Consider the following 21148-nt stretch of genomic DNA (forward strand, 5'->3'; position numbering starts at 1 on the left):
GTGCCCTGAAATATTACATGATTTGCCTATTTTTACACATGGGTTATGGTTTCACATGTAGGCTATAGATTTAAAAACAGTTCCTTAACGGTTTTTTTATATATATATGGAAAAGTACTTAAAGGTAACTTCTAATTCATTGTGTCTAAGCAAACTGCTTTTTCTCATCTGGCAACCAGGTGGACATCTTACAGTTCACTGTTTACGTAACACATTACTGTAACTGCCATCTTTTTATACCAACATTCTCAGTTTTCTGCATTCAACTGTTTTGTGAATATATCTCTGTGTGTGTGAAAATTATTTGTTTTATTTTTATTACTATTTTTATTCATTTATTTATTCTTGAAAATAATACTAATTATTACTATTATTATTATTATTATTATTATTATATTTTCCTGTATATACTTATGAGAGGAATCAGATGTGTAATCATTTGTTGGGATTTCTGTGTATTACATGATCAATCAGTGTAAACAGTGATTTGTTAGTCATATTTATTTAGTCATTTAGTGGTTGTTTCTTTTCAGCCTTTGTTTTGTATGTATGATAATTTTCCTGTAATCTTAGGAGATGTCTTTCATTATTTATTCGAATTATTTTCATATCATTTTCTCTTATAGTTGGTTTGTGGTTATTTTCTCTCAAATGTTCTGCAAAAGTTGAGGCTCGTTCCATATTTCCATGTATGACAGCTGCCACCCATTCCACATCAAACGGTCCCTTCCCTACAGCCTAGGTCTTCATGGCAAACGAATCTGCTCCAGTCCGGAATCCCTGAACCATTACACCAACAACCTCACAACAGCTTTCGCATCCCGCAACTACCCTCCCGACCTGGTACAGAAGCAAATAACCAAAGCCACTTCCTCATCCCCTCAAACCCAGAACCTCCCACAGAAGAACCACAAAAGTGCCCCACTTGTGACAGGATACTTTCCGGGACTGGACCAGACACTGAATGTGGCTCTCCAGCAGGGATACGATTTCCTCAAATCCTGCCCTGAAATTAGATTCATCCTTCATGAAATCCTCCCCACTCCACCAAGAGTGTCTTTCCGCCGTCCACCTAACCTTCGTAACCTCTTAGTTCATCCCTATGAAATCCCCAAATCACCTTCCCTACCCTCTGGCTCCTACCCTTGTAACCGCCCCCGGTGTAAAACCTGTCCCATGCACCCTCCCACCACCACCTACTCCAGTCCTGTAACCCGGAAGGTGTACACGATCAAAGGCAGAGCCACGTGTGAAAGCACCCACGTGATTTACCAACTGACCTGCCTACACTGTGATGCATTCTATGTGGGAATGACCAGCAACAAACTGTCCATTCACATGAATGGACACAGGCAGATATGCTGGCCGTGCACCAAGGCATGTTTAGCCACAGGGTGATCCTCATTACCAACAAACATTTGTTGGTAATGAGGATCACCCTGTGGCTAAACATGCCTTGGTGCACGGCCAGCATATCTTGGCACAGTGTTACACCATCTGGGTTATCTGGATACTTCCCACTAACACCAACCTGTCAGAACTCCGGAGATGGGAACTTGCCCTTCAGTATATCCTCTCTTCTCGTTATCCGCCAGGCCTCAATCTCCGCTAATTTCAATTTGCCGCCGCTCATACCTCACCTGTCTTTCAACAACATCTTTGCCTCTGTACTTCCGCCTCGACTGACATCTCTGCCCAAACTCTTTGCATTTACAAATGTCTGCTTGTGTCTGTGTATGTGTGGATGGATATATATATATATATATGTGTGTGTGTGTGTGTGTGTGTGTGTGTGTGTGTGTGTGTGTGTGTGTGTGCGTGTGTGTGCGCGAGTGTATACCTATCCTTTTTTCCCCCTAAGGTAAGTCTTTCCACTCCCGGGATTGGAATGACTCCTTACCCTCTCCCTTAAAACCCACATCCTTTCGTGTTTCCCTCTCCTTCACTCTTTCCTGATGAAGCAACAGTTTTTTGCGGAAGCTTGAATTTTGTGTGTATGGTTGTGTTTGTTTGTGTGTCTATCGACCTGCCAGCACTTTCGTTCGGTAAGTCACATCATCTTTGTTTTTAGATGTGTTTTTCCCACGTGGAATATTTCCCTCTATTATATTCGTATCATTAATTTGAACCCAACAATTACGTTTGTTATTGTCACTGTAGGATTTCATAATCTTTCATGTTATCTTATTTTCTCTTTCTGTTTTTGCAAGTAGTTTCATTTTGTATTTACCTTCTCCTCTTTACCGAATCTACCATACAATTTTATCCTGCCTATATATACTCAATAATACGTAACCCACTTCCAAACCACTAGCAAAAAATTTTTTTCCGCTTTCAACACTACTGCTGCTATAAAGTCCACCGTTTCCAGTTCACAAACAGTTCCTTTCAGCTATTGAACAGCCATTTCGGCTAGTTCTAATAACCTTCGTTTTTTTTCCATTTCCGTTTTTCCCACATCACTGATCTTTTTTAGCCACTTCCCACAGGTTTTAACGTGATTATTTCTTTGTCAGACAATTGTTAGCCTCATTTGCACAATCTGCCACCACAAAACTATTCCTTTTAATACATTTACACGCAGTTTTTTTGAAATTTTCACGAATTGCCCCACCCTTTAACGTGTTTTGGCAGCAACACAACCACCTAACCTTTGTGCACATCGTTGTCTACCAACCCAAGTTCACCACAGGACCAACATAGCCCAGCTATAACCAACACTTTTTCGCCTTTTTTCACACCAGTTCTCCAGTTGCTTTCTAGTTCACCTTTATCTCTCCCCATATATTTTTATTTTCATTTTCATTTCAGCCTCATGTTACACTTTCCACCTTCTAACACCATGTCACCCTCACATCATCCCCACAATGACCCCATTAAATTTTATTTACATTCCCTCCGCAAACATGCGTTCGCCCTAGCCAGATTACACTCCCATATTTTATTTTCTCAGGCTTGTCTGACATTTGGCATTACCCCCAAAAGCCTCACACTTAAAGTTCCCATCTCTGGCTGTAACCCTTCTTTCCATCAGTCCCTATACCAGTTCCAAAGTGAACAATCCATTGCCCTCACACACCTACTCCACCCGCCAACTCCTATCCTTAATAAAAGTCCTCAATTTTTCCTCTCCCACATCCACACCGGCTGTTCAGAGCATCCTCCTACAGGCCAACCGCAAATTAGAACAGCATGCCACCCTCCACCTCAAAAAAACTATCCAATCTCCTGGTTTCCCATCTCCGGAAATGCAACTCTCTCACCCGCCACAACCTTTCCAGCAAACCTCAACCTCCTCTCATTGCACACAGACCCAGTCTCTCCCATCTACTCAATCTCCCACTTCCAGCTCCACTCCCCCCAAAACCTCAAAATTCTAATCAACACAATCTGGAACCACAACACCCTAATTCAGTAGTTAACCTTTTCTCCAAACCTCTCTCCCAATCCGCCTCTGTCCTATCCAAAGGCCTCACCTTCAGCCCTACTCCCAGATTCAGCCAAACAGCCCTCGTCAAAAGATTTACTATCCTACACTCGTACTATCTGCTGGAAATACCACTTTTCAATGAAGAAAAATAATCCTAATCCTACTCCTAATGATTCAACTCCCCAAGACACTATCCAAATTGAACCCTGCCTGGAACAGTTCCGTCCTCTGTCACAGCGGGACCCACCTCCTCTTTCTCAAAATCACCCTCTCCAAACCTTCCAGGAATTTCTCACTTCCAGCCTTGCCTCTCATCCTTCTTAAGAAACCTTAATCCTACTCCCAACATCACCACTGCTGAACCCCAGGCTATCCGTGATCTGAAGGCTGACTGATCCATCGTCATTCTTCCGGCGGACAAGGGTTCCACGACCGTGGTACTTGATCATCGGGAGTATGTGGCTGAGGGACTGCGTCAGCTTTCAGACAACACTACATACAAAGTTTGCCAAGGTAATCCCATTCCTGATGTCCAGGCAGAGCTTCAAGGAATCCTCAGAACCTTAGGCCCCCTAAAAAACCTTTCACCTGACTCCATCAACCTCCTGACCCCACCAACACCCCGCACTCCTACCTTCTACCTACTTCCTAAAATTCACAAACCCAATCATCCCGCCCGCCCCATTGTAGCTGGTTACCAAGCCCTCACAGAAGGTATCTCTGCCTACGTAGATCAACACCTTCAACCCATTACGTGCAGTCTCCCATCCTTCATCAAAGACACCAACCACTTTCTCGAACACCTGGAATCCTTACCCAATCTGTTACCCCTGGAAACCATCCTTGTAACCTATGATGCCACTTCGTTATACACAAATATTCCGCACGTCCAGGGCCTCGCTGCGATGGAGCACTTCCTTTCACGCTGATCACCTGCCACCCTACCTCTAACCTCTTTCCTCATTACCTTAGCCAGCTTGATCCTGACTCACAACTTCTTCACTTTCGAAGGCCAGACATAACAACAATTAAAGGGAACAGCCATGGGTACCAGGATGGCCCCCTCGCATGCCAACCTATTTATGGGTCGCTTAGAGGAAGCCTTCTTGGTTACCCAGGCATGCCAACCCAAAGTTTGGTACAGATTTATTGATGACATCTTCATGCTCTGGACTCACAGTGAAGAACAACTCCAGAATTTCCTCTCCAACCTCAACTCCTTTGGGTCCATCAGATTCACCTGGTCCTACTCCAAATCCCGTGCCACTTTCCTTGACATTGACCTCCATCTGTCCAATGGCCAGTTTCACACATCCGTCCACATCAAACCCACCAACAAGCAACAGTACCTCCATTATGACAGTTGCCACCCATTCCATATCAAACGGTCGCTTCCCTACAGCCTAGGTCTTCGTGGCAAACGAATCTGCTCCAGTCTGGAATCCCTGAACCATTACACCAACAACCTGAAAACAGCTTTCGTATCCCGCAACTACCCTTCCGACCTGGTACAGAAGCAAATAACCAGAGCCACTTCCTCATCCCCTCAAACCCAGAACCTCCCACAGAAGAACCACAAAAGTGCCCCACTTGTGACAGGATACTTTCCGGGACTGGATCAGACTCTGAAATTGGCTCTCCAGCAGGGATACGATTTCCTCAAATCCTGCCCTGAAATTAGATCCATCCTTCATGAAATCCTCCCCACTCCACCAAGAGTGTCTTTCCGCCGTCCACCTAACCTTCGTAACTTCTTGGTTCATCCCTATGAAATCCCCAAACCACCTTCCCTACCCTCTGGCTCCTACCCTTGTAACTGCCCCCGGTGTAAAACCTGTTCCATGCACCCTCCCACCACCACCTACTCCAGTCCTGTAACCCGGAAGGTGTACACGATCAAAGGCAGAGCCACGTGTGAAAGCACCCACGTGATTTACAAACTGACCTGCCTACACTGTGATGCATTCTATGTGGGAATGACCAGCAACAAACTGTCCATTCGCATGAATGGACACAGGCAGACAGTGTTTGTTGGTAATGAGGATCACCCTGTGGCTAAACATGCCTTGGTGCACAGCCAGCACATCTTGGCACAGTGTTACACCGTCCGGGTTATCTGGATACTTCCCACCAACACCAACCTATCCAAACTCCGGAGATGGGAACTTGCTCTTCAATATATCCTCTCTTCCCGTTACCCACCAGGCCTCAATCGCCGCTAATTTCAAGTTGCCGCCACTCATACCTCACCTGTCATTCAACAACATCTTTGCCTCTGCACTTCCGTCTCGACTGACATCTCTGCCCAAACTCTTTGTCTTTAAATGTGTCTGTATATGTGTGAATGGATATGTGTGTGTGTGCGCGCGAGTGTATACCCGTCCTTTTTTCCCCCTAAGGTAAGTCTTTCCGCTCCCGGGATTGGAATGACTCCTTACCCTCTCCCTTAAAACCCACATCCTTTCGTCTTTCCCTCTCCTTCCCTCTTTCCTGATGAGGCAACAGTTTGTTGCAAAAGCTTGAATTTTGTGTGTATGTTTGTGTTTGTTTGTGTGTCTGTCGACCTGCCAGCACTTTCATTTGTTAAGTCTCATCATCTTTATATATATATATATATATATATATATATATATATATATATATATATATATATATATATATATACAAAGATGATGTGACTTACCAAATGAAAGTGCTGGCAGGTCGACAGACACACAAACAAACACAAACATACACACAAAATTCAAGCTTTCGCAACAAACTGTTGCCTCATCAGGAAAGAGGGAAGGAGAGGGAAAGACGAAAGGATATGGGTTTTAAGGGAGAAGGTAAGGAGTCATTCCCATCCCGGGAGCGGAAAGACTTACCTTAGGGGGAAAAAAGGACGGGTATACACTCGCGCACACACACACATATCCATCCACACATATACAGACACAAGCAGACACACAATGCAGAAAACTGAGAATGTTGGTAACACTTAGAAAAACAAATGAAACTCTATTAAAAAGATGGCAGTTACAGTGATGTGTAACGTAAACAGTGAACTGTAAGATGTCTAGTTGCCAGATGAGAAAAAGCAGTTTGTTTGGATGCAATGAATTAGAGGTTATCTGTAAGTACCTTTCCATTGTATTAAAAAAAAATGTTAAGGAACTGTTTTTGAATCTATAACATAGATGTGAAATCATAACCTATGTGTGAAAATGGACAAATCGTGTAATATTTCAGGACACCCACTGAAGATGCCTTGTAAAAAAGGCGAAACGTGCCTGGGTGCATAAATAAAAATAAAAATTTTGATGTGCAGGATGGAAAAAAGGCATTTTCTTGGAAACAACTGCAATTATTGTAGTGCAGCAGACTCAGAACATACAGTTTAGTATCCTGTAAAAGTTTCATGTCAATGGCTTCAGTGGTTCGTGAAATACGGGGAAGCCGAGTCACTAAATTTAACGTTGTCAGGATTGGGTGTTCCAACTCCCCTTTAATTTTTCCTGAAAATCTCACTGCAATGAATTTCATGTTCCAATCAGCTTTCTGTACCTAGTATTATGTGAGCTTCACTGCTTTTCATGAGCACTTCAAACTCTGGCACTTGGCAGTTAACCATTAGGATTTTAGTATCACATATGTGGGAGGCATTTCTTTTGATCTTACACTGATATTTCTGGGTTTCGTGCAGCTATTGTTATCTGGATTTGATGGAGAGTCACCTAATTTAAAAAACACTTGTGTGCACCCCACACACAGTCAGCTACCTGAGTAGCAGCCTCTGACGTTATGTTCACATCTGATCCATTTAGGGGGACCCTACAGTTCACAACCCTATGGCGCAAGTCCAGAATGTCGCAGTCTAGCTTGTCACAGAACCTTAGAATTCTCTGGTGCGGTTATGCCACTCGACTCAGATCCAAAGGGCCACAATCAGTTCTGGAGACAATACTGCAAATTGTGAGCTTTGTTGAAACTCGATTCACAATGCTAGTCTTCTCAACCTTCTCTGCCAGTCACTGGAATTACACAAGTATGATCTCAGAGCCCAGGCAACAGGCATTTATTCCAACATGCACCACAATCTGCAGTTGGTTGCACTCTGTTCCCTCAGTGGCTGTTGTAGTAGCCTCTTCAACATGTTGGATGCCCCCCCCCTCCCCCCCCCCCCCAACTATACACACCTTGTGTCTTTTGCTGCCATTTCCCTAAGGGGTACCATCATTCACTGTATGTTGGAACTGCCAACAGTTAATAGACACTACCCTTTTGTGTATGCCTCCTCTTGACAATGGACAAAACAGTTTTCCTCAAAACAAATGAAGTTAGTCCCACTGACTCAGTTACAGTTTCAGTGAAGGGGAAGACTTCAGACTTGGATATAGGGATCAATACAACATCCTGAGACCTCCCTCGTCTCCATCTGCCCTGTACAGGGCACATGGCTATACCACTGAAATGCCATTTGGAGGCAAGTGGATGAGTAATGAGAGAGCAAGTACTCCCTGCAGAGGAGACAAAATCCACAGGGTGGGTAGTACTTACAATATCTTTGGTACCAGTACTACATGTACATGACTCTTGAGAGCTCTTCTAACAAGAAGACTTACGGCAGCTGCCAATCATTTGACGGTAGTCAGGGTGAATTTCAACTGCTTATGAATGTCAACCAGCCCATTCTGTGTTCGAGAACAGCATTCACAATGAGGCTCCATTTTGGCTGGTGCTGTATATTACTGGACAGTGAACAAATAACTTTAAATTAAGCCCATTGATTAGCTTTTAATCTGTTGAGCTAAAACTTGGCTAATTTCCTACAAGAATTGAAGCAAATACACAAAATGAGAATTCGAGTAAGGCTATAGAAAAAGTGTGATAAAAATTACTAATTTCCTAAAACTTTTTGACATTAATTATTGTTATTAGCAAACTCAAAATAGAGTTAATTTACTATAAATGTGGATCAGATATATTCTTCTTCAAGAAAACAACTAGATGTAACACAATGTCTGCTACAGTAACTAAATCACAAATGCCAATTTTCTACAGATTAGCTTTTAAAAATTCTGAAAAATGCATGTTTATTTGCACTGATACACAATGAAATTAGAGATGATCTATTCTTTGGCACTAACTGTGAATCACAAACACTAATTTGCTATGAAATTAGGTATCCAAAAGACTTGTACCAGCGACTTATAAAAATGTAGTTTTGTAAGTCTCAGAGAATTCTCAAAAATAACCTCTTTCTCACACAATTATATAATGAAATTAGAGAAAGATTGGTTTGAATGAGGATAATCCTACTGTTCTCAAAGTTTAAAAGAGCACAAATAAGTTTAAGCCTATAATTGATGATAATGGCACAAATTTATCGGGGCAGTCACGAATGTTCGAAATTTCACAATATATCACAATACAAATGAGTGTTAGTACCGTCAGTGAAAGATTATGCAGAAGTGACACAAACAGTAAAATATCCGAATCTAGAATTTGAAATCTGCACATGAATATTGTACATGCAGTCTAACACAAATGAAAATTCCGAATTTGGCTTTTACATTTATAAAGAAATGTACAGATTGAATGGATTTTTTCCCACTTAGCTGTTTCTGTGCCAACTTCTGCACTGGCGTGCCCAAGAACATCACTGGAGCCTGAGTTTATCTCGGTCAAAATCACAGCACCAACAAACCATGTCTTATGCCTGTTACAGCTAACAGCTACAAGGTCTAAAATATTTCTGTTGTGTGTTGGTTTTCAAACTAGTTGCTCAATACAGTTTGCTGAAAGTGTATTCGGAACTAATACACAAGTCTGTCTGTCCTTATCACCTATAATGATTCCATAGACATCCCAATCTACACTCAGTTGATAAGTTTCCTCCAGCTAATATTGCATAATCGGAGTTCTTTCACACTACTGAGTGTAGACCTTCTTTAAATGATTTTGTGACTGTTACAGTGGAATCATGTAGCTGGTAAAAACATCTGATGATTAACTTGAGATCACCTAGACCAGTTTCAATTTGATTTCAACTTCAATAGAGACAATATTTTTGCTGACTGCAATAAACACTCCCTGTCCTGTGGTGTCTGATTTGGCTTTTTGATGTATTTTCCACACTTTGTTAAATATTTTTTTAGCTCTTCTTTGGGTTTCATCCATCTTTCACTTGTGAAAATAATTTGAGCGTTACAACTTTTTTGGAGTGCGGTAAATTCAGGTACTTTGTTACAAATGCTTTAAGCAGTTTACCATTAAAATTTTGACAAAGTGCCTCTACTTTGTATGCAGTCTGATTTTTCTCTCTGAGTATTGACTGGCAAGCATTATTGGAGAACCTCAAACTATTGTCTATCGTAAAAAATCACTGTGTGTGCTCCACAAGTACTGTAGTATCCTAGTAGCTGCTTTCTGTGTGTAATGCACACATAACCTATCGAGAGGAATCCTACAATTCTCTACTACTTAATCAGGTCCAGAAATCTGCAGCCAAGACAATCACAGAATCGACAGAGCCTCTGGTTGAGACCCCCCACTTAACTCCAAACCAAAGGTCCCCAATCAATTTTGGGTGCGATACTGCAGATTGTGAGCTCTGCTTGCACCACACGAGTGAAGCTAGTAGCCTCCACTACCGCCACCAGCCACATGTACAAACTGAGGATGGCCTCAGAACCCATGCGACAGGCGTCGTCGGTGTTGTGAGCCACAACGTGCAGATGAATGCACCCTCACCCTTGATCGCCACAGGCAGGGCCTCTTCCACATCTCAGTTGAGATCTGCCACAAACATACTGAGCACACATTGCATTTCTTTACAGCCCTGGGTACCATGTTCCTTAAGGGCTTTGTAACACTTCCCACATTGAAGATCCTAATGAGTAGTAGGCCATTTCCCCAATGTGCCTGCTCAGACACAGCAGAAGGATTGACCACCTGTCCACTCACAGATTGAACAGGTGAGGCCAGACAGCCAGTCCCCGCATTGACTTTCCGCCTCAAGTATTGCAAACACATTGCAACCCATCACTCACCCTGCAGTGAGGGCATATACCCCATCTTGGGTATGCTATAAGGTGCTTTGGTAGCAGAACTCCTGGGAAAAATCAGTGACACTTGAACTGTTCCATGCGATGTGCCAGATTCTCCTTCACCACTACACCCCAAGGCAGAGGCCTGCAGTTGGCTGAGGGTGGCCAGTGCCATCTTCACCTGTTCATGAATCATAGCCAGCTCCTCCTGTGTCCACACAAAGCATACACAAACAGTATACATCCTACTGCTATTAATTTGAGAAGTAAACACTAAAAGCAAACAGAAGAAATAACTGTGTAACTTATAATATAATTGAAAATATAATTTAATCAGATGGATAAACAATCTATTCACCAAGTGGCAGTAGGAGAACACACATATAAAGGTATTTAAGTTTGTGAGTTTTCGGAGCCACTGAGAAACTGGTGTCTGGGGGGAAGAAGCTAGATGGCACATATGGTGAAACAGGCACTGAGGTCATGACTGTCATGTTGCATGCAACAGGATACTGTGTGTTGCCAGTATACACCCTCTATCTATGTCCATTCATCCTAACTGATAACTTGATGGTAGTCATACAGATATAATAGGCCGAACAGTGTTTACATACCAGCTGGTATACAAAGTGCTATTTTACAGGTGGGTCTCTCTTTCAAGGTACATGTTTGCCAGTTACTGGGCTGGTGTAGGTGGTGGTGGTAGGGTACATTGGGCAAGTCTTACAGTGGGGACAGTCACAGGGGTAGGAGCCATAGGGTAGGGAAATGGGAACAGAAGGACCATAGGTTCTGACAAGGATATTGCGGAGATTGGGAGGGTGACGAAAAGGTATTCTAGGTGTAGTGGGCAAAATGTTGGACAGAGTTGACATTTTAGGCAATGATGTTAGCAAGTCATAGCTTTGTCGAAGTACCAGATTAATATGTTGAAGATCAGGATAATACTCTGTGACAAGTGGTGTACTCCTATGTTGTTTTTTGGAGCGATCAGAACTACTAGGTTTGGATGTGATGGCCTGGGAAATGTGCTTTTGAACTAGGCTGTTGGTGTAATTATATTTAATAAAGTCTGACATGAGAGTGGTGGTATATTGCTGTAAAGAGTCTGCATCTGAACAAATACATTTTCCTCGAATGGCAAGGCTGTATGGGAGGGATGTTTGACATGGAAATGATTGCAGCTGCCAGAATGTAAGCACTGTTCTTTGTTAGTAGGTTTAATGTCAACAGAAGTGTGTAGCTGGCCGTTGACGAGGATGAGGTCAACATCAAGGTATGTGCCATGGAATTTGGACTAGGACAATGGGGAATTTAATTGTGAGAATGTATTTAAGAGATTCCAAGAATTTTAACATGTCAGCTTCACCATGTGTCCAAAGCTGTCATCAATGTATCTAAACCAAACTAAGGGCTGAAGGCTTATGCAGCCCAGGTAGGACCCATCCAAGTGACCCATAAAAGGTTGGCATAGGAAGGAACCATCCTGGTTCCCAAGTCTGTGCCATTGATCTGTTTGTATGTCTGCCACTTGAAGCTAAAGTAGTTGTTGGTAAGTGAGCAGGAAGGATGTCATCCCTCACGTACATGATCTGTCTGCTGCTGAACATTTCCTCAGTCAGTGCGAGTCGCGCCATTGCCAAATGCCAGGAGCAGACAGCTGAAGCCTGTGGTATTGGTTAAGACGTCTGTCCAAGCACACGGCTCAGCTGTTTTCAAATCACTAGGGAAGCAACACAACCACAAAAAAGAAGTGGGTGAGCTAGATGATATTGCGAAAAATATTTTGTGGCGCATAGTGTTCAGCATGTATGCTGAAGACGAATATACAACAGCAGAGAAACTAGTTTCGCGTTTGAAAGAAGCTGAAAATTTTAATGGAAGCAAATGGACCATGGAGAGGATACTGAAAGACATGGGGTTCAGGTATCAGAAAATGAACGATGATAGGAAATTATTAATGGAACGAAGTGATATTGTAGCTGGAAGGACTGTGTTTTAGAGAACAATGCAGGAGATCAGAGAAGCTGGCACATCTTGAATTTATTACTTAGATGAAACTTTCATTAATCAGAACCATGCAAGGGTTATGTGCCGGATGGGTACAGTGGATTAAAAGTTCCTGTTGGTAAGGGTAACAGAACCATAGTGCTTCATGTTGGAACATCAAGATACTAGCTTTATTCCCCAGGGTAAGCAGATTTTTAAGCAGTCTAAAGCTAAGAATTCTGAAGATTTCCATTCTGAAATGACGTACAGCATCTTCAAAAGGTGGTTTACACAACAATTATCGCCACATATTCCTGCGTCTTCAGCTATAATCATGGACAATGCGAGCACCCACTCAGTGCAAGTGAACAAAGCTCGAAATACAAACTCCAAAAAGGCAGACTTTATTGCATGGCTGTCATCTAACGGAATACCTCAACTTGTCACATACCAGAGCAGAATTGCTAATTCTTGTCAGTCAACACAAGCCTGCATACAGAGTTTATGAGATAAACGAAATTGCAAAGCAGTATGGACACCTTATCGTCAGATTACCCCCATACCATACCCATTACAACCCAGTCGAGCTGGTATGGGCTCAGATGAAAGCATATATTGCGGAAAAGAACAATACATTCAAAATAACAGCACATTAAAAATTGCAGATGTTGAGAGACTTACACATGAGGCAATAGACAGCATTTCATCATTTGCATGGGCAGCTTGCATAAGACATGCAAAAAAAACTGCAAGATGAGGATTACAACAGAGAAATTGGCAGGGACACAGTTATGGAACCATTCGTCATAAATCTTGCTGAGTCTGATTCATCTACATCAGACAGCGAAGATGATGCAGTGGATTTCTTGCTGTGAAGTATGTAAATCCCAATTACTGCTACTTATGACTTCGTGTGACTGTGCCTGCAGCAGCATAAAAAATTATTAGTTTCATCTTTGGCCTCTTAACGATGCCATTTTCTTCATAAATCATATTTCATTCAATTAAGTACACAACTATAATGCCATAGTAGGTTCTACATCTACAGCGACATTTACATTTATACTCCACAAGCCACCCAACAGTGTTTGGCGGAGGGCACTTTACGTGCCACTGTCATTACCTCCCTTTCTTGTTCCAGTCACGTATGGTTCGCGGGAAGAACGACTGCTGGAAAGCCTCCGTGCACACTTGAATCTCTCTAATTTTACATTTGTGATCTCCTCGGGAGGTATAAGTAGGGGGAAGCAATATATTCGATACCTCATCTAGAAACGAACCGTCTCGAAACCTGGACAGCAAGCTACACCACGATGCAGAGAGCTTCTCTTGCAGAGTCTGCCGCTTGAGTTTGCTAAACATCTCCGTAACGCTTACCAAATAACCCTGTGACGAAACGCGCCGCTCTTCTTTGGATCTTCTCTATCTCCTCTGTCAACCTGACCTGGTACGGATCCCACACTGATGAGCAATAATCAAGTATAGGTTGAACGAGTGTTTTGTAAGCCACCTCCTTTGTTGATGGACTACATTTTCTAAGGACTTTCCCAATGAGTCTCAACCTGGCACCCACCTTACCAACAATTAATTTTATGTGATCATTCCAATTCAAATCATTCCATACACATACTCCCAGATATTTTACAGAAGTAACTGCTACCAGTGTTTGTTTCGCTATCATATAATCATACAATAAAGGATCCTTCTTTCTATGTATTTGCAATACATTACATTTATTTATGTTAAGGGTCAGTTGCCACTCTATGCACCAAGTGCCTATCCGCTGCAGATCTTCCTGCATTTCACTGCAATTTTCTAATGCTGCAACTTCTCTGTATACTACAGTATCATCTGCAAAAAGCCGCATGGAACTTCCGACACTATCTACTAGGTCATTTATATATATTGTGAAAAGCAATGGTCCCATAACACTCCCCTGTGGCACGCCAGAAGTTACTTTAATGTCTGTAGACGTCTCTCCATTGAGAACAACATGCTGTGTTCTGTTTGCTAAAAACTCTTCAATCCAGCCACACAGCTGGTCTGATATTCCATAGGCTCTTACTTTGTTTATCAGGAGACAGTGCGGAACTGTACCGAACGCCTTCCGGAAGCCAAGGAAAATGGTGTCTACCTGGGAGCCTGTATCTAATATTTTCTGGGTCTCATGAACAAATAAAGCGAGTTGGGTCTCACACGATCGCTGTTTCTGGAAGTCATGTTGATTCCTGCAGAGTAGATTCTGGGTTTCCAGAAATGACATGATACGCGAGCAAAAAACATGTTCTAAAATTCTACAACAGATCGATGTCAGAGATATAGGCCTATAGTTTTGCGCATCTGCTGGACGACCCTTCTTGAAAACTGGAACTACCTGTGCTCTTTTCCAATCATTTGGAACCTTCTGTTCCTTTAGAGACTTGGCGGTACACCGCTGTTAGATGGGGGGGGGGGGGGGGGGGCGCAAGTTCTTTTGCGTACAATGTGTAGAATCGAATAGGTATCCCGTCAGGTCCAGTGGACTTTCCTCTGTTGAGTGATTTCAGTTGCTTTTCTATTCCTTGGACACTTATTTCGATGTCAGCCATTTTTTCGTTCATGTGAGGATTTAGAGAAGGAACTGTAGTGCGGTCTTCCTCTGTGAAACAGCTTGCCCTCCCAATTTCCACAATATCTTTGTGAGACCCTAGGCTCCTTCTGAGCGTGTCTCCCTCCCCTACAGCTCCTACCCCTGTGACCGTCATTGTGGTAAGACTTGCCCTGTGCTCTCTCTTACCACCACCACCTATACCTTCCCTGTAATTGGCAAAACATATACCATTAAAGGAAGAGCCACATGTGAAGTGACACGTCTTATACCAGGTATTACGTAAATAATGTTCAGTATTGTACATCGCCATGACTACCACCAAGTTATCAGTTAGGATGGATGGGCATAGACAGAGGGTATATATTGGCAACACACAATTTCCAATTGCACAGCATGCTCTAAAACATGACAGTCATGACTTTGGTGCCTGTTTCACCATATGTGCCATGTGGATTCTTCCCTCAGACACCAGTTTCTCATAACTCTTCAGATGGAAGCTGTCGCTACACGTGTCCTTCGTTCTCACCACCCACCTGGCCTTAATTTACATTAATTTCTTCGGTCTCGGCATTTCTTTACAGTAACTATTCCCTTCTTCACTCCCTTTTTAGTTCTCTATATCTTTCATTTTCTGACCCTTTTATTTTCTGCCACCCCCCTACAACTTCTGTCACATACAGCGCAATTAGCTCTCCACTCCTATCAATTCGTGCACAACATTTTGTCTCTAATCTGCCATACACATGCCTAAGTTATGCTTAATCTCGTTTGGTACAGTCGTCAACAATCGGTCTTTCCGTCTCATCACGTCTGGTAAGTCTGCTCTGATCCGTGGCTCTGGGCAACTTTCCTTTCACCCATCTTCCTTCCCCTTCAACCCTTCTGCCAGAAGAAGGAGCTACTGGTTTTGAAAGCTGGCAAGCTTTAATACCTTTAAATGTGTGTTCTCCTGTTACCTCTTGGTGACTAGATTTTTTATCTGTCCAATTGCAGTATATTTTCAAAAATTGATTATTTTGTTGTTATAATTGGATAGATAAAAAATCTACTCCCGAAGCGGTACCAGGAGAAAACATACGAAATTCCTGAAACTTTTATATTATTTTCTCCTTCTGCTGGTTGGTGAGTCTTTTATCTATCCAATTATATTTTCGATAATTGATTATTTTCATTAATATAAATATAATGTTGCTGCTCTCCTGAGGTGTTAAAAGTGGCAGCTTGTTCCTGAGCACTTTGTTTATCCAAAACACATCACTACCACCATTTTCTTATTTTAACCAACAATCTTACACTTCTTATCTTATTCCTTAACTAACATGCTGATTGGTTGAAATGATGCATTTCATGGTACTGTCAGATGCTCTGTTAATTTTCTCTTTGCAAAACATTTAAGATGATGAAAGCTCATTTGACTGTGACATTGACATGAAGTTAAGAATCATATATGGGTAAGTTCAGGTGAAAATATGTATTTGGCGTGATAATTATAATTTATTAAGAAATAACTTGTGTGTTTTTTTCTTTTCTCAACCACATTAAATTTTTGAATGCCTTGTTAGATGAAAAATTGAGAAGATAGACACAAGAATGCAATCCAAAGTCATTGTAGCCAGTATTTCTCAGACTGTCTAAAAACAAACAAGTTGTTTCTTAGACACAGTAGTGATTCTGATGCAGGCTACACCAATTTCAGTGTCTGAATATTGAGTTTAATTTTGCATTGCTTCATCACACAAATAGAGGGCTACAGGATTAGATAGTTCCCCATTAAAAATAATTGAAAAATTTAGAACGGTTTGTAGTAATTGAGTTCAGGGGAGACACAAGTGCTTAGAGCGTTGAAGAATATTGAAGTTTATTGCAAAGCTTATAGTATGGACAACATTATAACTACACTAACCCAGCATGTTCTGAAAATGCCTAATATTGAGACACTTGCTGTCTTTGTAATTCTTCAACTCAAATTATTGTTTTTCATTTTAAATACATGTTTATGTCCTGTAGACCAAGTAACTATATTTGGTGTAATTGTAAGCATTTAAGATGTGGTAGAAATAGTAGTTGTGTCAAGTAACTCATAAACTTTAATCTGGTCTTCTTTCAACTGCATAATGTAAAGTTTAAACTGGTGTTTTATAGTTTTATTGGCATTCTTCTAAAATTTAGCTGGATTCTGTATATGAAAATAAGCAATGTATAAAATACAAATCTCCATGTTCCACCCCACACGATATTCTCGGAACTGACCAGAAGCGAAGTCATTTTGTGCCACGGGCATAATTCAGATGTGGTATGGAGGGATGTGGGGTTGGCAAACCATTCTTCCAGCCGTTGCCAGCTTTCTTGACCTTGAAGCCGTTATTGTTACTCAAGTAGCTCCTCATTTGCCATCACAAAACTTGAGTGCATCCTGTTCCAGTCGTCTCACCAAGGAAAAATCCCTGGCAGTATCAAGACTTGAAAACAGATCCTCTTTGTAGCAGCCAGACACAGTGTTCACTGGGGTACAGAGGTACAGAGGTCGGTATATGGAAAAAAAGGAACTCATTTATTTCTTCTGTATGTCTAATAATCTGTTGCTTGTGGGTAAGGGATGCAATAAAGGGAACAGAGGCAACTACAAGGAGTCATTGAATCTGATCACTAACTCTTTTTAATTAAAGTTACTTTCCAGCCAGATAGAACCAAACAGAGAATAAACATAAATTCAGGAATTGATCCAGAATTTCTGAAACAAAATTTGCACACCTTCTATGCAGACATCTTCAGCCAAAAATCTCGCGGCTGGTCAAAACTTGGACACTCCTACAAGCTCTCCAAGGTAATGATTCACCACCTAGGAAACATAAACATAAGTGGTGGATTAATATCTGTGACAAGGCCATAGAGCAAAGAATTAAAGACTGGAATTCCCATAAAACGACATAAGAGAGGTGCGAATTCAGCGCGTTCCAGAAACAGACTACAAAGATCATCCAATTCATAACACAATTTTGATAAAACCAGAATAGAATAAATAGAGCAAGACTTCAATAAAAACAACACGTGGAATTTCTGTAGAATTTTCAGAGAAGAAATGTCAACATATCAGGCTCACAGTCACTGTTTTAGATGACCAGATGGGACTCTGGAAACAAATAATAAAGAGAATTGTAAACTTCTAGCAACCTACTTTACATACCTATTAAACTGTGAGTATCTGACATTTGAATTCATATTTGGAAAAGGTGAGCCAAAGACAGACTCAGAACCCCCAACAGTAGAAGAAAATAACAAAGCAATATATGAACTTAGAAACAATAAAGTTTCAGAGGCAGCTTGTACAGTAGCAGAAATGTGGAAAATGGGTAGGTAAAATCCTCAACTAAAAATTCATCCAGTTTTTGTAGATATTTGGCTGGAGGAAACAATCCATAAAGAATGGCAATGTGCCACAATTAGAGAAAAAGGGGGATAAAGCAGATATAACTATGTATGGAGGGATTTCTTTGTTGGCATTTACTTACAAAATTCTGTAAAAATAATGCTCAAAAAGCTTGAAGCACAAGCAAACCATTTAACTAGTGAATATAAAGCAGATTGTACAAGAGGTTGATCCTAGGTGGAACAAATTCTCCATTACAAATCTGCAAGGGCAGAAAAATTGTGATCACATTTGTAGATTCCGAAACAGTGTGCAGTCAGTAGATAAGTATACACTGTTTAATATGAAAGTGAATCAAATGCAAACAATAATTTTCATTTTACATGCCTTTTTGTAAATGGAGAGCACTGCAATCGCTGCTCATTGTTGCTTTTGTTTTCAGTGATTGTTCTGCGCAGCTACAATGCTGTCATTGCTTGTTTAGTCAGAATCGCAGTCAGAGCAAGAGGTATTGTCATTTGTTGCGCAACCCATTATATGAAGTTTCTCACAACAGGGGGTGTAAAACCATCCAAAATTTGGAAAATACTTGCAGCTCTGTCAGAGACAACACTCATAGAAAGACTCAAATGTGCACATGGCACAAATAGTTTTTACGAGGATGATAAATAATTGAGAATGTAGTTCGCAGACATCACCCGAGGACGACCATGAGTGAGAACAGCATTTGCATTGTTAGCCAGCTTAATGAAGAAGGTCACTGAATAAAATTTGCTACTGAGGTTGGCATAAGCTACAGTAGTGCTCAGGTGATCATTATTGACAACCTGGGATTTCGGAAAGTGTCCGTAAGGTGTGTGCCTTCTCTTTTCACTACAGAACAAAAATTTCATCATCTTGAGGTGTGTAAATTGCTAGTGACATGCTACCAAACTGAAGAGGAACATTTTTTGCACTGGATTGTGACCTGTGATGAATCGTGTGTGCTCCAGAATGAAAAAAATTGGCACGGAATGGCACAAAAAGGATGAATCTGCACCCGTCAAAGCCAAAAACTATCTTTCCATGGCGAAGTTACAGCAGTCTTTTTTTTTTTAGTTTAGAGGAGTTTTTCCCATAATTTTTCTCCGTGAATGTCGTACTGTGAATGCTGCATATTATTGCCAACTTTTGAATCAAACAAAATGTGCATATCGTCAGAAAAGGCACACATTTCTTATCTGGGATATTGTATACTAGAAGAGTTTAAAGTGAAGAGAAAAACAAGACAATTGATTAAACAAACATCAACTGATACCAGCTCAAAAGTTAAATTCCAAGGCGAAATGCCTGAACTTTTTGATATAAAAACAGGGGTCTGACAAGGAGCTGGACTATCCTCCTTGCCCTTAAGTCTTGTACTAGAAAAAGTAATTAGGTCTTAGGAAAAAGCAGACTACATGACACTAAAATTCATTTACAGTACTTAGCTTACACAGGCAGTATAGTGATCTTTTCAAACAACAGAGAAGAGGTGATTAATTCCCTAGAAAAACTTCATGTAGCAGCAACTAAAAGTGGATTGAAAATATCTTAAGAACATACCCAAGACAAAGAAAATTCTTCTTGATACCTAGATGGACATCTTACGCCCACACAGTGCAGCAAAATATTTAAAGTATCCAAATTTAAATACATAGGAGAAATCATCCAACCCACTGGATTAAATCGTGATGCAAACAAAGGAAGAATCATTAAATTACATGGAGTAGGTACAATAGCAGTTCAATGCCTTCCAATAAAAAATTGAAACATTACGTAATAATAATCAAACCTGAAGTGTTATATGTATCAGACTGTAATTGTTGGTGGTAAGTCATAGAAAGAGAGAGAAGAAAGTAAAATACTGAGGAAAATTTTTGATCTGGTTTGTGTTGAGGGAATGCGAATGAGATGGTAGTCTTATGAGCTATATCAAAATTGGGAGAAAATATTACACTTTCAGGAACAGAAAATTGAAATTTTATGGCCACAATAGATTGACGAAAACAATTCTCTGCCTTGCCCCTCAGTGAAAATTAAAAACAATTGATTACTTGAAATTGAAAAAGATATTCAAGGAATAGGCATTAAAAACAAAATTCTACAGGACAGAGCTGCATTCAGAACTTTGATTGACAAGTAGAAGTTTTAAGTTAAACAAAGTGTTATGCCTAAGAGAACGAGGACTGGAGAATGACCTGGGCAGAGAACCACAATGAGATGATAATGAGAGTTGGAGTAGTGGAAAGCAAGCACACCAGTGAAAGAAGTTCAATCATGCTTTGTAGCAGAGTATGCCAAAAAAAAAAAAAAAAAAAAAAAAAAAAAAAAAAAAAAAAAAAAAAAATTTGTGTAGACATGCAGTTGAAAACAGAAGAAATATGAAGTACTAGACATGAGTTGATGTGACAAAATGAGTATGATTCAAGGAGATCAGGAAGAAGAGAAAAAGATGAAGTACATAATCCAGATTCTGAAAAAGGCATAATACAATAACTGGGCCAGTAAAGCAAGGAAGTTAAGTAGATCAATTTAAAAACCACCTCAGGGTACATGAATAAAAAATAATCTTATTGTAGATGAAACGGTGGCATGTTAATAAGTAACTGCAAAATACTAAAAAGGTGGACAGAGTAGTTGAATTTTGTAATGAATATCTATTGGAATCAGTAGTGTGGTGTTGAGAGTGGAAGAAGAAGAAGAAGAAGAAGAAGAAGAAG

The 21148-nt window shown here is 40.8% G+C and overlaps 1 protein-coding gene across 4 annotated transcripts in view; it reads left to right on the forward strand.

Annotated features, from left to right (window-relative positions):
- The window catches only part of LOC126259802 (CREB-regulated transcription coactivator 1-like), a 382069-nt gene that overhangs the window by 258304 nt on the left and 102617 nt on the right, over positions 1 to 21148 (forward strand). The gene's annotated exons all lie outside the window — the stretch shown is intronic.

This window comes from Schistocerca nitens, chromosome 5, assembly GCF_023898315.1.
Source record: "Schistocerca nitens isolate TAMUIC-IGC-003100 chromosome 5, iqSchNite1.1, whole genome shotgun sequence".
Taxonomy (NCBI): domain Eukaryota; kingdom Metazoa; phylum Arthropoda; class Insecta; order Orthoptera; family Acrididae; genus Schistocerca; species Schistocerca nitens.